The 19,298-nt window shown below is 43.4% G+C and overlaps 1 protein-coding gene across 1 annotated transcript in view; it reads right to left on the bottom strand.

Moving 5' to 3' along the window:
* The window catches only part of OVA5 (Lysyl-tRNA synthetase, class II), a 433,444-nt gene that overhangs the window by 244,367 nt on the left and 169,779 nt on the right, over positions 1–19,298 (bottom strand). The gene's annotated exons all lie outside the window — the stretch shown is intronic.

Raw genomic sequence — 19,298 nt, 5'->3', positions numbered from 1 at the left:
ACATTGAGTTGTTCTTTCATCTCAGCAATTTCCTTGTCAATTTCCTCTTGACTCATCCTCTTGCCATTTGCCTTGGCATCCTCCTTCTTCACTTTTCTTCTGCTGTGGTCTTCCTCAGAACCTCTGCTATGACTATCAGTAGTCATTTTCTCCTCCATCTCTATGAGTTCCTCACTCATTCACTATGAGCTGCATTAAAGCCTCTGCAACAGCAAGTCCTCCCTGCTGCCACTTACCTCACCAAGCTTTTCCCTGTACTTGGTCTTTTGGCAAGCCCTTGGTTCTCTATCTCTGGAACCTCTTTTGAGCACTTCTCTCTACTCCTTCTAGGCTTCAACTCATCTGCATCTTCTAAGAACACAACTGTCCTCTTGTATTTCCATCACAATGAAATACTTGGTTCTTACCACTTCTTCTTTCACTTAGAAAGTCTTATCAGCTTCCTTCATTACTTAGCAATTCTACCCACATCCTTTGTGGAATTGCCCTTATGAGCTGCAACAATACCCCTGCAGTAACAAGTCTCCTTCTTGCTACATATGCCTCACTAAGCTTCTCTCCTCTGAGCTCAGTCTTTTAGCATCTCTCTGGTTCTTTCCTCTGGAACCAATTGAGCACTCCTTGCTCTAGGTTGCTGCAATCTTCTCACCTTCTTTTGTTGTTACCTGTGTATCAATATAAAGACCACACACTCTCCAATCTTCAAATCAAATTAAAATAAAAACATACCATCTCACCTTCAAGACTTCTGCACGATCTTGTTCTACCATTCACCTGCACTTTGAATGGATTGTCCTCTGTTCCCTTGCATCTGCAATTCTCCCAATATTCTGCTATACTTTATCTCTGTGTGCTTACTGTTTGTCAGATTAGAATCTGATCTCCTCTTTCCTGCTTTCATCACCATTCACCTGTATACACACCTTCAAAACATAACTCTGTTCTAAATTCTTTTCAAAGAAATTTTCACACAGAATTTCTTTGTGCTTTAATATCAAATGTTTCAGCCACAATTCTGCTCTGATACCAAATGACGCAGGAAAACCCTGCAATACCCACAGTATGCATATAAAATGCATAATCTCGTCTGTCCCAGAATTTCAATGACCTACCTAGTCAAACCTTCATTAATTTAGGTTTAAGGCCCCTTAATTAATCTCATAAGGAACGAGTTAATAACTAACCCAGTCTGACCCTTTGGTAATCCTTCTCCGCGGAACCTTATAACTCACCCTTCATCCGTTATGATAACTTTGTTAACTCTATAATCATGCATGTTAACCAAACCCCACTCTACGTGCCAGCTCCTCCTTTATCACAATCATGGAGTTCAAAGGACTCAATAGAATGTGCATTCAGAACTCCCGTCTTGCGATATGCGATTGCCCTTTCCACCGTTGATTTCGTCCACTAGATCAACGGCTGTCGCAATATCGCATCACACCATCATGTGACTTCATTGCCTCTCACATGCAATATGCGATAACACAACCGGACTTCAAATAGAATGAAACCGCGCCTATAACCTTCTCGGGTCCGCTCCTTTCCAATTCGTCAATTGAACAGCAATTGAACAACAATTGAACAGTAATTGAACAGCACTCGGGATTGAACAGCAATCCGTAATTGAACAGCACTCGGGATTGAACAGCAATCCGTAATTGAACAGCACTCGGGATTGAACAACAATCCGTAATTGAACAGCACTTCGCCGATTGAACAGCAATTCGCCAATTGAACAGCAATTCCGTCCCACGTTGACTTTCACTATCCGTCGTTGATCTTCTCTCTCCAGATCTAACAGTCATCACTTGTCCCGATCACCAAAACAATCTGATCGCCATCCTCCACCAATTGATCAAGGCATGCTTGATCTAATCATTCGATCCGACGGTCAATGTTCTTCAACAAGCATGCGGGTTAATTACAGGTCTAATGCCGTAGTTGACTGTGACGTAAGCGTCTGAATTTGCGATCGACGGCTAAGAACAACTGCGGGCCTTCAACCGCGATCAAGGCATCCCGTACTCTCTACCCCCGCTGCGGTTACTAATCACCGTCGATCTACCAGATCTATCGATCTGACGGTCCAGATCGATTCCCGCCTTTCTCCTTCCGCAAGTACTTAGATTTAATCTCCGTCGTTCATTTCTTTTATTTATGTGGCACGACTTAATCTTGGTCGCCCATCACCTTCAGCCTCGTTCGTTGATCTTCAGATCCAACGACTCCTGTGCATCGATACCTCACTCCTTCGTCCTTCTCTTGACTTTGCTTTTATGTCGTTCCTTCAATGTTCTTCTGTGGTTTCGGCTTCCTTCAGGGTTCTGGTCCTCCGTTGCTCTGAATCACGATTTCCTCCTGAGCTTAGCTCCGCTCGCGCCTTTCGGCTTCCTTCACCTTCACTGATACATTAAAGGCTTCCTCCTGTACTGTCGATGTGTACAAAGCCGTAACACCACTCTGTTACTCTTCTCTGTATTTCGCCTCTGGTTCTACACATGCAACTCCGTTACATAGAACTTACTTCTAGTTCACACACAGGTTACAATTATATTACTCCATACACACACATACACTCAGAATTGAGTTGTTTGTATTAATAAACAGGTATTTACACAGTTTCTTCTCTCAGGCCTGATTTCCAATATCAGTGGCCTCTGTTTCACAATCTACCCGTAGGCTTACAATCAAACCTCTAACTACTAACTTGACTTGCCTAACTAGCTAACCAACCTGACTATGCCTTTAGGCTTACATTTATACAAAAGGATTCTACAACCATTTCCTAGTTTAGATCCATAATCTTCTCAACAAAACCCTAAAATCTCTTCCTTATCTCTAAGAATCCTCTCTAATCCACAAAATCATGAATTAGCTCCTAATCTAAGATTTACAATTAATTCTCAAACCTCTCAACCTCTCAACTATCCTGATTCTCTCATGTTCTCCTACATTCGAGAATATTTACTATTATGCCTCACTATACTTAATTAAATCCCTATTCTAGCTTTTCTCATTAAAATCACTCAAAACTTTAATAATTACATTAATTCAAAACATAGGAAACCAACTTCCTTGAAAACACAAGACCCCCTATGTCTACTAAGATACAATGATATTATTGAGTTGAATGCTCTTGCATCACTCCCCTAATATCATCAGAGTCTGCTGCAAGTAATGTTGAGGGAAGACTTCCTCCTAAAGGTAACATTGAGAAATATCCCTTGTGGAAATATGTCACAAGAGCGGATGGGCCAAGCAGCAAGGGGAAGGGAGGAGGCAATGTGAATTCGAGATGCAACTTTTGCCACAATACTTTCACAAGCACATATTTTCGTGTGAAAGGCCATTTGTTGGCTTTACCAGGTTGTGGAGTTGGAGTTTGTACACAAGTTCCTTTACAAAAGAGGAAAGAAATGGAAAAGGAGTTCACTGTTGGTATGGCAAATGTGGCTGCAAAATCAAAAAAAAAACCAAGAATGATGACCCCCTTCCATTTTTTAGGAAAGGCACCAACAAATTTCTATTTGAGAGTTCTATTGGGGGACAAGCAACAAAAAGAAAGGCAATTTCACTTGGTCCAATGGACAAGATTTTTCAAAAATAGAAACGGAAAGAGCTTAATCTCACCATTGCCTTTTTTTCTATCAAAACTTCATATCCTTCAATGTTGCATGCTCACCTCTATTTATTGAGATGTGTCTTGCTCTAACTCACGGGTCTCCATCATGGTATGTGCCTCTTGGTTCAGAGAATCTTAGAACCACATTGTTCACGAAGGCAAAAAAAGAGGTGCAAAAAATGCTTGAGCCTATTAAAGCATCATGGCCAACATCTGAGGTTAGCATTGTTTCTGATGGATGGATAGATCCAACACGACACCCACTCATCAACTTCATGGTGTCTTCCTTGAATGGTCTAGTTTTCTTGAAAGCAGTGGATACACTTGGAGAATACAAGGATGCACAATATATGGGTGAGTTGTTTATTAAAGTTATTGAAGATGTAGGTGTTGATTCTTGTGTGCAAATCATTACAGATAATGCACCTGTTTACAAGGCTGCTGGCATGATTGTGAAAGCTAAATATCCACAAGTGTTTTGGATGTTGGAGTTTCTAAGTCTACCAGTTAGAAACCCTCCATGCACTTTACTGATTTATTCCTACCTACTTCTTCCGTTACTTAACAAGTTATTTACAATGTAAATAATGAAAATAAACACTAGTGCATGCTCAACATATTACAGATCATCAACTGAAGGAAATAGGAACAAGCACACAAAATGACACCGTTATTTTTGGACCAATGTCCCCGGAAAAACCCAATGTGGGAAAACTGGTGCAGCTATCTGAGGGTTTTCTTATTAAGCAATTTCAGAGTACAATCTGGGTACCAAATCCGGCTTACCCAACAGAGAATGCCCTTGGCAGTAGTACCTCTCAGTCTGAGACAAATGTCCCGGCTGAAACCCCAGATAAACCCTCCGGCAGTTCCTCAGCTCCAATCTGCCCCAGAAACCCCAGCGTCTGCCTTTCTGGACTGTGTCAGCCTCTCTCTGCCCAGCGTTGGCCCTGCGTCACCCTGAATGGGCCTGCATCAGCCTTAGGAGGCCCTGCGTCAGCCTTTTGGCCCTCTGCGTCAGCTACACTGGCCTCTCTAAAGCACTACGCAGCTCTTGGCTGCCTCTGCGTGGCCCTGCGTGAGCCCTGGCTGCTACTGCGTCACTCTCTCTAGCTCCTACGCTGATCTCCCGGCACTATCTCTGCCTCTCTGTCTCTTTGTACTCACTGCCCCTCAGCTGCAACTCCGATCACTAATTCTATCTCTCTTAGCAAACCCCGCTCTAGAGAATAGAATGATTGATCATCTGGTGTGCTCTCCAAGTGACCCTCAAGCCTCCTCTTATACTTTTCTCGTTGACATATCAACGGCCGAGATTAAGTCCCTAATCAACAACTAAAATTAGATTTGGTTTGATACATGTCATTTGGACCATTCTAACACAGTTTTATATTAATCCACATTAATATTTTAATTTCCCTAAGTTTAGACTTAGGGACTCCATTAAAAATATTAATTATTTTAATATCTCCCTAACTGTTTAGAATCTGCCCAAACCCTTTCTGGGTATTGGAGATCTAATGTGCCCTAACCTCTCCACCAAATTTCGTGGCTCGAGCAGATCCGATGCTACCCCAAATCAACACTCACTCTTAGCGAGGATTGTGCTCTAGCAATACTCCTCACTGAGTATTACTCTGATCATCCGGCATCGGTCCCTATGCTGATGCTAGGCCTGCTTCCCACCATCCTCTGCACTGTTGTATCCTGTACTGCTGCCCATGGTTCTGCCACTGCCACTGCTGCATCTGTACAACAGCTCCCTCTACATCCGTGTTGCTGCCCATGGCTCTGCCACTGCCACTGTTGCATCTACACTGCATCTCCTCTCATCATGTTGCATCGTGTTGCCCACTGCTGCACTGCAACTTAGTTACTAAGAAGTAAGTAACTGATCTCCCAATTCCGACCTCTTTGTTGGGCTAGAGACCCTCCTGATGCTGAAGCTCCCTCTGCTGCTGACAAGTGCTCCCTCTCTGACCTCTGCGCTGCTGCAACAACTCCCTGCATCTCGCACCGTTGCACACCTCTCTATGCCATCCTGCACTGGTGCAACACTCCCGTGCCTCTCACACTGTTGCAGCTTGCTAGCCTCGCGTTGTCCTGGGAATCCTGCACTGTAGCTCTCTCTGCTGCTCCATCTGCATTCGTCTCTACCCACATCCGCCAGTCCTGCTACTCCTCTTCGGGGCTCCCGTAGCATGGTCTAATCCAAGAGGCTGGGTACCTCGAGGATCCTGCCCCTCATCGCCTGTAGTCCATCTGACTACAGCTCGATGTCTCCCCACTTCCGCTCAAGTGGCGTGTGTGCACTCATGGCACATAGAACAGACAGGATCCTGGTCTTCCAGATGACAAAGTTGGATGCCTCATCCAACCTGTCCTGATCCCTCAGCCCATTCATGGCCATCTCTCTGCTCTTCTTGTCGACTCCTCCGAGTCTCTCTACTTCCTGCCTGGAAGTTCTCTGTTCGACTCCTGCTGAGTCTACTTCCCTCCTGGAATTTCTCTGTTCGACTCCTGCTGAGTCTACTTCCCTCCTGGAATTTCTCTGTTCGACTCCTGCTGAGTCTACTTCCCGTCTGGAAGTTCTCTATTCGACTCCTGCTAAGTCCTACTTCCCGTCTGGAAGTTCTCCGTTCGACTCCTGGTGAGTCTCTCTACTTCTTGTCTGGAATTTCTCTGTTCGACTCCTGCTGAGTCTACTTCCCGCCTGGAAGTTCTCTGTTCGACTCTTGCTAAGTCTACTTCCCATCTGGAAGTTCTCTTCTAGACTCCCTCTGAGTCCCGATTTCCCTCCTGGAAATCCTTCTGCCGATGTCGAGATGCCCCCTACTCTGATCATCTGTGCAACTGCACCACTGATCCGGATTTCTCGGCTAGAAACCCTCGGTAGCAACTCCCTCCTCCTTGCCCTGTTAGGTATTGTTCTAACTACAGTACCCCACCAGCTCCACTCTGCAAGTTTCCCACAGCCTCCTAAACCCCAGCAACCTGAAGGTGAGAGCTCCTAGGCTCTGCGCAATCCCGGCACTAGCAACTCGGCCTCCTCAGCCAACTGTGTCAGCCCTCCTAGCTTCTGCGTGGCTCTGTGTGAGTCTCCCTTTGCCTCCCTTAGCCTCTACGCTGCCTCTTCCAAGCTCACCCTTGATGACGCAGGCACTGTGTCACCCTTCCCTTGTTGCTGCTCTGCTAGAAACAACGTCTGTCACTCGGGACAGTTGTTTTCTGTTGCTATTGCTCCGCTCGACTGATGTCCTCAGTTCTCCTATGATTTGCAACCACCCTCTGATACCATATTGGAGTTTCTAAGTCTACCAGTTAGAAACCCTCCATGCACTTTACTGATTTATTCCTACCTACTTGTTCCGTTACTTAACAAGTTATTTACAATGTAAATACTGAAAATAAACACTAGTGCATGCTCAACATATTACAAATCATCAACTGAAGGAAACAGAAACAAGCACACAAAATGACATCGTTATTTTTGGACCAATGTCCCCGAAAAAACCCAATGCGGGAAAATCGGTGCAGCTATCTGAGGGTTTTCTTATTAAGCAATTTCAGAGTACAATCTGGGTGCTAAATCCGGCTTACCCAATAGAGAATGCCCTTGGCAGTAGTACCTTTCAGTCTGAGATAAATGTCCCGGCTGAAACCCCAGATAAACCCCAGGCAGTTCCTCAGCTCCAATCTGTCCCAGAAACCCTAGCATCTGCCTTTCTGGACTGCATCGGCCTCTCTCTGCCTAGCGTTGGCCCTGCGTCACCCTGAATGGACCTGCGTCAGCCTCAGGAGGCCCTACTTCAACCTTCTGACCCTTTGCGTCAGCTACGCTGGCCTCTCTAAAGAACTGCGCAGCTCCTGGCTGCCTCTATGTGGCCTTGCGTGAGCCCTGGTTGCTACTGCGTCACTCTCTCTAGCTCCTACGCTGATCTCCTGGCACTATCTCTGCCTCTCTGTCTCTCTGTACTCACTGCCCCTCAGCTGCAACTCCGATCACTAATTCTATCTCTCTTAGCAAACCCCGCTCTAGAGAATAGAATGACTGATCATCTGGTGTGCTCTCCAAGTGACCCTCAAGCCTCCTCTTATACTTTTCTCGTTGACATATCAACGGCCGAGATTAAGTCCCTAATCAACGGCTAAGATTAGATCTGGCTTGATCCATGTCTTTTGGACCATTCTAACACAATTTTATATTAATCCACATTAATATTTTAATTTCCTTAAGTTTAGACTTAGGGACTCCATTAAAAATATTAATTATTTTAATAGCTCCCTAACTGTTTAGAATCTGCCCAAACCCTTTTTGGGTATTGGAGATCTCATGTGCCCTAACCTCTCCACCAAATTTCATGGCTAGAGAACATCTGATGCTACCCCAAATCAACATTGGACACCTTGCATTGTCCATTCATTGAACTTAGCATTGAAATCCATTGCTACTGATGCGCTTTGGATTGGTAACATTATTGAGGATACACGGCATATCCGTAACTTTGTACAAAATCATACAAATGCCCTCACTATCTACAAGGAGTACAGCAATCTATCATTGTTGAAGATTGCAGATACACGGTTTGCCTAGTGTTCCACGGGGACGCGTCCCCCAAGGTCGCGTGCACGCACCCCTCGCACGCGAGACGGCTTGGGAGTGCGTTTCCCCACGCCCCCTTTTTGGGGAGTCTGGGGGAGACACAAAGGGGTTGGCATTTCCCCAGTGTGGGAGTCTAGACTCCCCAAAAAGGGTGCGTCTAGGTGTCCCCCTTCAGTGTGGGAGTCTAGACTCCCCAAAAAGGGTGCGTCTGGGCATCCCCCTTCAAAAAGGGTGCTTCTAGGCATCCCCCTTTAAATTTGTCTAATAAGACCCAAATTAAAAATTAAAAAATCAAAATCAAATCAATGTATTTGAATATTTCATTATTGATTTTTAATTTTTAATTTTTTTTTTATCGAATCTCATGGTATGTATGAATAATTCAATAATGAGACTTGAGTATGTCATATGATTCATGAATGATGTATGTATCAAAATGAACGATGAGGATGGATCAATGATTCAATTGTCTATTTAATATTTTTATGCTTTCATTATTGAACAGTGAACAATGAATATGAACTTGAATTATATATATATATATATATATATATCTACCACGACGTCTCCCTGCACCCCCGAAATTTCCCTAAAATTTGAGGGTACTCCCATATGTCCCCCCTGTGCATCTCCCCACACCTGAGTCTTGGTGGAACATTGGGTTTGCCTCTTCATTCATCATGTTGAAAGGGTTGAGGGAGGTCAAGACCGCTCTTGGGGCCATGGTTATTTCAGAGTTTTGGTCTTTTTGGAGAAAGACAGATCAACTAGCCTCTAAAAGAGTCAAGGACACAGTGTTATATGGTGCTTGGTGGGAGAGGGTAGATCTAATTATTCAGATCATGGACCCTATCATTTCTTTGCTTCGATTTGCAGATACAAACAAACCCATCCTAGGAGAGGTTTATGAGGGATGGGATTCCATGATTGAGTCTGTGAGCGGCATTATTCTACAGAGTGAGTGCCCCGAGTATGAGACATCACCAGAGGCCTTCTGTGGTACTATACAGGATATTCTTGTTAGCAGATGGGACAAGAATTGCACACCTTTACATTGTTTGGCTCACTCATTGAACCCAAAATACTACAGCGATGAGTCGCTGAATGGTGGACCTTCCCACGGATTCCCTCCTCACATGGATGATGAAATCTCACAGGGGAGGAAAGATGCATTTAGGCTGGTTTTTCAAGATAGAGCATTGCTTGATGAGGTGGAGGATGCCTTTGCAGATTTTTTCCACTGCCACTGGTTGATTTGCAGGATATGATGTGATTAGAGACAGGGGGGCTAAGAAGCCCTATTCTTGGTGGGCAAATTATGGGGCAATAAGCCCTCCTCTACAGCAGTTAGCCATGAGGCTCCTCTCTCAGGTGACTTCATCCTCTTGTTGCGAGAGGAATTGGAGCACATATGGGAATTTGTATAGTGTTAAGAAGAGCAGGCTTGAGCAGTCCAGGGCAGAGACAATGGTGTATGTGCACACCAACCTTCGTCTTATTTACAGGCAGAGGGAAGAGTGGTTGAAGGGAAAGACAAAGATGTGGGATGTCTTTCCTAATGATATGGGTCTGGACAGCAGTGTTGAGTTGGCATTGGCCAACATGGATCTCAATGATCTAGTGCTAGAGCCTGTTAGATTTGATGATGGTGATATTGTAGAGGGGTCATCCTCCACACCAGCAGATGCAGAGACAACTATGGATACAGGGGAGGAGGAGGATGCAGAGGAGAGCAGTGGTGACCATGATGATGAGGACAGTGATGTTGATTCTGATGATGACTATGAGGATTGATGACTCATGAGTCATGGGCTACCTACTGCCTCGAGGCTTGTGTACCTGTAGTTGTTTTGTATTTTCTATTTCTATTTGCCATTGGCATTGCACTACCTATCTAACACATTTTGATTTTGATGACTTAATGAGAAAACTACAGCTGCCTGTGTCTTTATCTTACTATCTTGTCTTTCTCCTATTGAATCATTGATGAATTGAATATGTATTATGATTGATCATTTATGAATTTAGAATTTATGATTCATTGATTTATCATTTATGTGACATCAACATGTATTTGGATTTTGTATGTACTATGCATGCTATAATGTTACTAACTTACTTTGTAAACAGTAAAACTTACATCTAGATGAAGATCTATGTTTGAAATCAATGAATTTGTATCATTAATGAGAATTTGTGTAAGAAATATCTAATTTTTAATATATATGTATATATAACATATCCGAATGTGTCCTATTCCGGGGGGTCAATGTGTCCGAATCTGACACTTGAATCCCCGTATTCGACGAATCTCGAATCCCTGTGGCAGGTTACTTAGGTTTTAACATGTTTTTGGAAAAGACATTTTCTTTTGTAAGTTTATAGGTATCCCTCAAGCTTAGGAGGGAGCCCCCAACAACTCTCAAAGATAAGTATCTCATTTCCTTTCAGTTTTTAGTTTCATATACTCATCTACAGGTGCCAGCATTATGGTTCTTTGCCTCTTTTCTGTTATTTGAGATTCCCTGCACTACTATCATATTTTCTGCCATTATTTTTAGTTACTTTTATAGTTGCTAGAGTAGTGGAATGACATGTGAAGGCACAGTGTAAGATGCAATCAAAGAACAAGTTCAATGTCCAGGATGTGAAAAATTGGAAGCCCCAAATTCCTACTGCAACAACTAATTACGTTTCTCCTATTTGTTAATTACTGAACAAAATTATTTATTGTTTCCTACATAAAACACCAAAACTAATACATTGCAGCCTTCACCATTTAAATAAAATGTGGAAACAAGAAATTGAACAAGAAAGAAATACACAACACATCTACACAGTTATTTTTGGACAAATGTCCCCGGAAAAACCCAGTGTGGGAAAACTGGTGCAGCAGCTGAGGGTTTTATTATTATGCAGTAGTAATTTATGAATACAATCTCTGGATGCCTTCCTAGCTATCCAGTACAGAGAATATCACTGACAGAGAGATAAGTGAGATTACCTCACACTATCATTAAAGATCTTACTGATCCAGCCACAGAATGAACTGCCCTTGGCTGCCTTTGCGCAGTCACTGCATCAGCCCAGCGTCACAGCCTCTAGGGACAATGTCACCCCTTCTATTGATCGATTTGTTACCCAAGAACTTCAATTTTCACCTCCCGGTCTCACACCCCAGCTTTTGGCTTCTGATATCGATTCCTCCAGCAAATTTTTGGACCTCCTCAAGGCTCTGCGTCAGCCTACGCTGGCCAGCTTAGCCATTACGCTGCCTCTCCCGGATCTCTCTCTGCCTTCTCTGCTGAGTATTCCTGAATCAAGAGAAATCTCCAACCGGAACTATCCCTGCCCCTCACTGCAAAATATCACTTCGAAATTCTTTCCGGCAGTTGCTCTGCTTCAGAAAATCGATCTTCTGATCTTCACTCGATGTATCCTCCAATTGCCCATTGATGTCCTTCTTATAATCTTCTAGTTGAGAATCAACGGCCCAAATTAAATTCTAATCAATGGCTTGGATCATTTGAACTCGATCTTCGTTTTCTTCTAGAAGTTTCACCCACAGTTAGATGAATACCCTTTAATTATTTTAATTTCCTAAGTTTAGACTTAGGCACCCATCAAAAATAATTAATTATTCTAAGCTCTAACAAAACTATCTCCGGGTGGAATTTCCCAAAACGATTTTTGAGTATTGGAGAATGCATGTATCTAAGCCTCCCTACAAATTTTGAGACTTAGAGCACATCCGATGCTACCAAAAATCAACACTCCCTCTTAGCGAGGAATGTGCTCTAGTAATGCAACCTGTTGAAGCATCACTCTGACTCTGAAACATCTCCCTCTGTGTTGCTGATGTTTGACATTGTTGCCCACCAACTACTGCGCAAATGTTGCATTTGTACTATTGTTGGCCCTGCCACTGCCAACACTGCATCTATACTGCAACTCCCTCTCAAATTCTGCATCCATGTTGTTGTTGGCACTGCCACTGCCAACACTGCATCTGCACTGCAACCTTCTCCAACTGTTGTTGCTACTGCATTAGCAACGGAAAAGCATCCCAAATTACTGAACAAGTGTTCAGTATGATGCATCTCGTTGCTAGAGTCTGACTGCTGCTAGTCTCTATGCTAACCCTCTGAACCCTCTGCGCTACTGTTGATCTCTACTCTGTGCCAACTGCACTACTACCAACTCTAGCTCTACGCTGCTCAGTCTCTGGCGCTCCTAATCACTGCAACTGTCACTCTGGCACTCCTCTGCACCAACTGACACTTGTCCATCATGCTACTTTTAATTTGGGCTCCCGTAGCAAGGAATTGATCCAAGAGGTGGACTCCACAAGGATCCTGCCAATCTGCAGTTCTTCCGAACTACAGTTCTATATCACCCCACCTCTGGGCGATCATGGCAAACTCCTCCTCCTCGATCTTCGTGGGTGCAGCCTTCGTACCATGTTTCTCATCTTTGTCCTTCTTCCTGAGAAGACACTGTGTTGCTTAGTGATTGAATTCACCACACCTGAAGCATTTAATCTTCGAGATGTCCTTCTTCCGCCTCTGTTGCCCCTTGGATGCAAGGGTTGCATTCTCTTCCTCCTCCTTGGGCTTCGACCCATTGTTGCTGCTTCCGTCAAGTTTACACTTGACCAAGTCTCTCCTCAGCTCCTCTTGCTTAAGAGTTGCCCACATTCCTTCCCAGTCCGGCAAGTTCTCCCTGCCCAGGATGCTCTGGACAAATACTTGCCACTCCTCTGAAACTGAGTTGAGGGCCAGTCTTACCATCTCGGAAGACTGAGGTGTAGACCCCACAGCTGCTAGCTCATCTCGGGTCTCCTGAAGCTTTGCAAGGAACGGATCAATGTGTTCCCCCTTCTGCATCTGCGTGGACCTCATCTTCTACTCTAAGTACATCTTCCGCTGCTCGGAAGATCCTTGATACAGCGTCGACAATGCATCCCACATCTCCTTGGCAGTCCCTCTGCCAACAATGTGACAGACTACATGATCCTTCACTCCGTCGAGGATCATTCTTTTTGTCTTTGCCATCTCTCCCTTGTACTTTTTGAGCGGATCTGGATCCGCGAGTACAGCTACCACACTGTCAACGTAGGTATTGAGAAAATGCTCATCCAAAAGGCATGACATCCTTGCCTTCCAGATCACATAGTTGGATGCACCATCCAACCGATCCTGATCTCTCAACCCACTGGCTGCCATTTCTACCAATCGAAAAAATCGAATGACCTCCTCTCTCCTGCTGTTGCTCAGCAAATGAGAATTTGAATTCCCTAGCTAGGAATTCTCTGAGGAAGAAATTCCCTCAAGTGTCTCTTCTTCCTTCTGACGTCTTTTTGCCCGGCAACTGCCTGCAGAAAACTGCGCCACACCAAAAACCCCTCTTCATTGAAGCTACTGCTACGTTGCTCCCTCTGTCGTTGACAAATTTCGATCTGGAAATCCTAACTCTCTGTCGACTCACTCGAAGAGACATTTATCACAAAAATCTTGCCCTCTTGGCCTAAACTACGCACTCCCTATGGGGATTCGATTTGTTGCTTATGCAGTACTTCGAATTCCCTTCTTCCTTTAGCGTTGGGTTCTTCCGGCAATGTTCTCTTGTTTCACCTGCAGCTCTGATACCATGTGAAAATTTGGAAGCCCCAAATTCCTACTGCAGCAATTGATTACGTTTCTCCTATTTGTTAATTACTGTTTCCTACATTAAACAGCGAAACAAGAATACACTGCAGCCTTCTCCATTTAAATAAAATGCAGAAACAAGAAAGAAATACACAACACATCTACACAGTGATTTTTGGACAAATGTCCCCGGGAAAACCCAGTGTGGGGAACCAGTGCAATAGCTGAGGGTTTTGTTATTATGCAGTAGTAATTTCTAAATACAATCTTTGGATGCCTTCCTAGCTATCCAGTACAGAGAATATCACTGACAAAGAGATAAGTGAGATTACCTCACACTATCACTCGAGATCTGACTGATCCAGTGACAGAATGCACTGCGCTTGGCTGCCTTTGCGCAATCACTACGTCAGCCCAGCATCACAGCCTCTAGGGACAACGTCACCCCTTCTGTTGATCGATTCACTGCCCAGGAAATTCGATTTTCACCTCCCGGTCTCACACCCCTGCTTCTGGCTTCTAATATTGATTCCTCCAGCACAATGTTACTTGGGAGGGGGAGCGGGAGCGGGGAGCGGGGAGCGGGAGTGGGAGCGAAAACGGGAGCGGGAGCGGGGAGCGGGAGCAAAAACGGGAGCGAGAGCGACCATTTTCAGAAGCTCCCGGTTTGGGAGCGAATCCGGGAGCGATTTTTTAAAAATATATATATATTTTTTAATTTTTGATACATATATGTCAACAAAAACATGTAGAATAATGAATTAGACATAAAAAACATAAAAAAAACATAGATTGATCATTGAACCATATCACATCAATCATCTAGAAATTATAATCGTCATCAACCATGTCCACAAGTTAGTAAAATACATATTACAACTGCAACATATTGAGTCTTATAAATCATGATTCATCAAATTCAATCTTAAAGTTTCAACTTCAAGCTTTCAGAATTGAAAATTCAATAACATTTATCATCATTGATCACCAAAGTTGTACTTGTAAGCTAAGTTTAACCATTACAAGAAGTAATATCGAAGATATTTCTAAGTCCTAACTTCTAACTGTTAACATGATATGAAATGTTAAAAATTTATAAAATGAAACATGAATAATGAGATGAAATGAAACAACTTTAGTCTTTCACAAAGCATCATATTCATAATTCACAATCATTACCAATGAGTTATAATTGCCAAGGCCCAACTTCAAACTTCAAATTTTCATTGTCACAGTGATATAATGTTTACAAAAAATATGATTATGATATGAAAGAGTCAAGAGTCAAGAGTCAAGGACTCAAAACTCAACAGTTATGAAAACTAAAGTCTAATAGAAACTAAAAAAGACAAGTAAATTGTAAATCTACATGTGGCCCTTGCCACGAGAGTCTCCAGGAGTATAAGCAGGTCGTGGTGGTCTTCTAGGAGTCTCCCGCACAGACCGACGACCAGAACTAGAACCTCCACGCGAGGGTGTAGATGGAGGTGGCGACAGCAAAGGAACAAGACTCGGACCTCGAGCACTGCTACTGGATGGTGGAGGTGCAGGTGGAGGTGGCATGGCTGCTGCAGCTGCTTTATTTTCATCCCTTACAAGTTCCTCTTCTAGTTCTTCAATATGTACAATGCCATCCTCCAAATTGTCATCCTCTGGGTGATTGTCCCAAATTTTATATGTGGGATCCTCATTAGCCCGATCACAGTAATGACTCAACAACCTCAAGTTGTAGTGCACATAAACCAAGCTTTCTGCTCGGTTTTCATTGAGTCTGTTTCTTTTCACATTATGTATATAGCTGTAGGTGCTCCAACACCTCTCTGCAGAAGAAGAATTTACAACCTGTGAAAGAACTTTTTCTGCCAATTTTGGCAAAAGTCCGTGGCCACCATATGTTTCCCACCATGTGAGAGATTCAAATTTATCTTTGTCGTCCATTGCATGGAAGTTACCATACAAACCAGTGCCACTGAAGTATCTGCCTATTTCAAGGCGCACAGCTACACATTCCTCCCTGTCAACTACCAACTTTTCTAATGCTTCCAAATATCCTTTAGTTACCTCTGGATCTAAATGGGGTTTGGTCCTAACCCCACCCCCTGCTGCAGGTTGGCCCAACCAAGATGTAGAGTAGTATTTTGGCGTAAGGATATACGCCAAGCAATGTAGTGGAACATTAAGCTTATTCCACCGTTCACACACACAATCATGAATTAGTTTGTACAAGTTGGGATCTCTATTATGAACAATATCTTTTATTTGCCCCAACATGGTATCCATTTGCTCATACACCTCGCCAATCACTGGTTTGTCTGTATCTGCAAAGAGAATAATGTGATAAATTGGCTTGGTGAAATCCAATACCTGCCTCACACTTGTCCAAAACTGCCCATCAAGAGCGGCCTCCTCCACCATTTCAAAACCTCCCATGTCAACTGCATTTGTAGCCCTTTCCTTTAATACCTGCCAATGTGGACTTGATACCATGCTAGCTAATGCCTCTCTTACCTTCAAAAGGCACCTGAAGGTAAGGTAATAGCTACCAAATCTAATCTTCGCAATCTTCAGCAACTCCAATCTCGAGTGACTACAGAAAAGGCCATGGGTATTGCTATGATTTGTAATAAATTTTATCATTTGTTTGCCTTTCTTGTACAAATTACCAATCCATTGGTATTGTTCATTTTTGTTTTTGACAATATCATGCAACAGAAGGTTCAATGTGTGAACCAAACATCTAGACCAAAATATGTTGGGGTATTTATCCTCAATAATTGCTCCCGCCGCCTTACAATTAGGAGCATTATTAGTGATGACTTGGATGACATTGTATGGGCCAATATGCTCAATTGTTTCAAGTAATGCTTCTGCAATGTTGATGGCAGTCTTGAACTTGTCTGAGTAATCATGTGCAAATAGAAAGATGGGACCACTAACAGACACAGCAAGAACACTTATCAATGGCTTGCCTTTTACATTTGTCCATCCATCAGATACAATGGACACCCCATGGTCAGTCCAAGAACTTGTCATTTTATTCAAAGAATGTGATATTTTTGCTTTTTCATGATCAAGGCCAACGGTTCTTGCCTTGTCATACCCAGGGCTCTTGTATCCTTTAGGGGCATCATTTATGGCAGAAACCATTTCGTGCCAATAAGGTGAGCGAAGAACATTGAATGGTATCCCACATGCATAGAGAAACCTGTAAACTTTTGAATCCACATCATTCCTACACCCCTCATCAAGGAAATCTGATATGGTTCTACGCCTTAAAGATGATGACCCTGTGCCTCCATGTCCATATCCACTGCCTTGGGAGGATGCTGAAGGAGTTCTTTGTGATTGTGAGCTTGGTTCAAAGAAACCCCTTGATTTTTTTGTTCTGTATTGGGCTTCCTCCTCTTCCCTTATGTATTTGGCTCTCTCCATTGTTGACACCGTTGTACAAGTTTTGATTCCTATTTGTTTCTCTCTATCCCATGGCCTTTTCCCGCAGAGGTGTCTTCTAGCACGGGTGTATGAACCTGTGTAATCAGTGTTGCAATGGGGGCAATGAAATTTAGTGGTTCCACCCCCTCTCCCTGTTTCAGCCCTGTTAACATATTTCCACAATGGAGTTTGGTCTTGTTTAGTTTTTTGAGGGTCATGTTCACCCTCCTCCAGCTCCTCCTCACCGGGGTTTTCACCCATTTGACTTTCTCCGGCTTCTTCATCCCCCTCTTCAGTTTGGGGCTGGCCCCTCCGTTTCCTACTCTCCAGCACCATAATAACCATAAAAGGGACCAGGAAGAGGAAAATGCCAAGAAATATAGCCAGGTCCATGGTGTTTGATGTTTGTAGGGTTTTGATTCTTGAATCTGCAAATTAATTTAATTTATTTGGATTAATTAATTTAATTTAAATACGTGATTTTTAAACTCAATAAGCTAAATTAAATTAACTAAATTACTACCTAACCAGCTAAACTAACTAAATTACTAAGTTACTTACCTCTGCAGGCTTGCTCCTCGCTCCTTGGCACTTGCTCCTCGCTCCTCAGCACTTGCTCCTCGCTCCTTTGCTCTTGCTCCAGCTCCAAACTCAAGCTCAATGAAGTAACAATGAATATTTTTTTGGCCCATTGGCCTTTTAAAACCAAAAAAAAAAAATTTAAAATTTATTTTTTTCGGGTCCGCGGAATTTTTTTCCGCCGACCCGCTCCCGGCCCCGCGCGAATCGCTCCCGGAGCGATTTTTAACGCCCGGGAGCGCTCCCCGATCGCTCCCGGGCGTTAAAAATCGCTCCGGGAGCGCCAGAGCGATCGCTCCCTATGGCGATTCCTAACAGACCAAGGAGCGTAAATTTTTTTGAGGGAGCGCGCTCCCGAAAATCGCTCCCATCCGGGAGCGATTTTGGGAACGCGCTCCCTAGCCGCTCCCGCCCGGAGCGCGATTCGAGAGCGGGTTCGAGGGGGGGGGGGGGGCGCTCCTCCGCAACATAGCTCCAGCAAATTTTTGGACCTCCTCAAGGCTCTGCGTTGCCTCTACGTCAACCTACACTGGCCAGCTTAGCCACTACGTTGCCTCTCTCAGATCTCTCTCTTCCTTCTCTGCTGAGTATTCTCAGACTAGGAGAAATCTCCAACCAGAATTATCCTTGCCCCTCATTGCAAAAGATCACTTAGAAATTATTTCCGGTAGCTACTCTGCGTCAGAAAATTGATCTTTTGATCTTCACTCAATGTGTACTCCAAGTGCCCATCGATGTCCTTCTTATAATCCTCCAGTTGAGAATCAACGGCCCAGATTAGATTCTAATCAATGGCTGAGATCATTTGGACTCGCTCTCCGTCTTCTTCTAGAAGTTTCACTGACATTTAGATTAATACCCTTTAATTATTTTAATTTCCTATGTTTAGACTTAGGCACCCATTAAAAATAATTAATTATTTTAGTAAAACAGTCTCTGGGTGGAATTTCTCAAAACGATTTATGGGTATTGGAGAATGCATGTGCCTAAGCCTCCCTGCAAATTTTGAGACTTAGAGCACATCCGATGCTACTAGAAATCAACATAAGAAAACTTTCAAGCGAGTATGCCAATCACCAAGAGTTGCATGACAGAAAACAAAGACAGCAATGTTAAAAAAGCCTAGAATGAATGTGTGACCAAGGGAAAAATGAGAAAAATGCTCATGAAGTTTGTTGAGAAGGTTATGTAATTATGAATGAATGGAATCAAAACCCACCACTAAATGATGGTTCTTCACATATCACTCTAGACAACCATAGTTTTGACTCATCCAGTCAAAAACAAAGAAATTCAGAAGAAAATTGAAAATAATATCTGAGAGACATGCAGGTCGCAGAGAAACTAAAACTTAATTGTGAAGAAGTTGGATGCACATCAAGAAGCAAAGGCAAAGTCTAGCATAGCTGCC

Source organism: Pinus tabuliformis, chromosome 7 (genome assembly GCF_031772625.1).
Source record: "Pinus tabuliformis cultivar Carrire ecotype Pingquan chromosome 7, CPIR1, whole genome shotgun sequence".
Classification (NCBI taxonomy): Eukaryota; Viridiplantae; Streptophyta; class Pinopsida; order Pinales; family Pinaceae; genus Pinus; species Pinus tabuliformis.
This window is presented reverse-complemented; position numbering and strand designations above follow the sequence as displayed.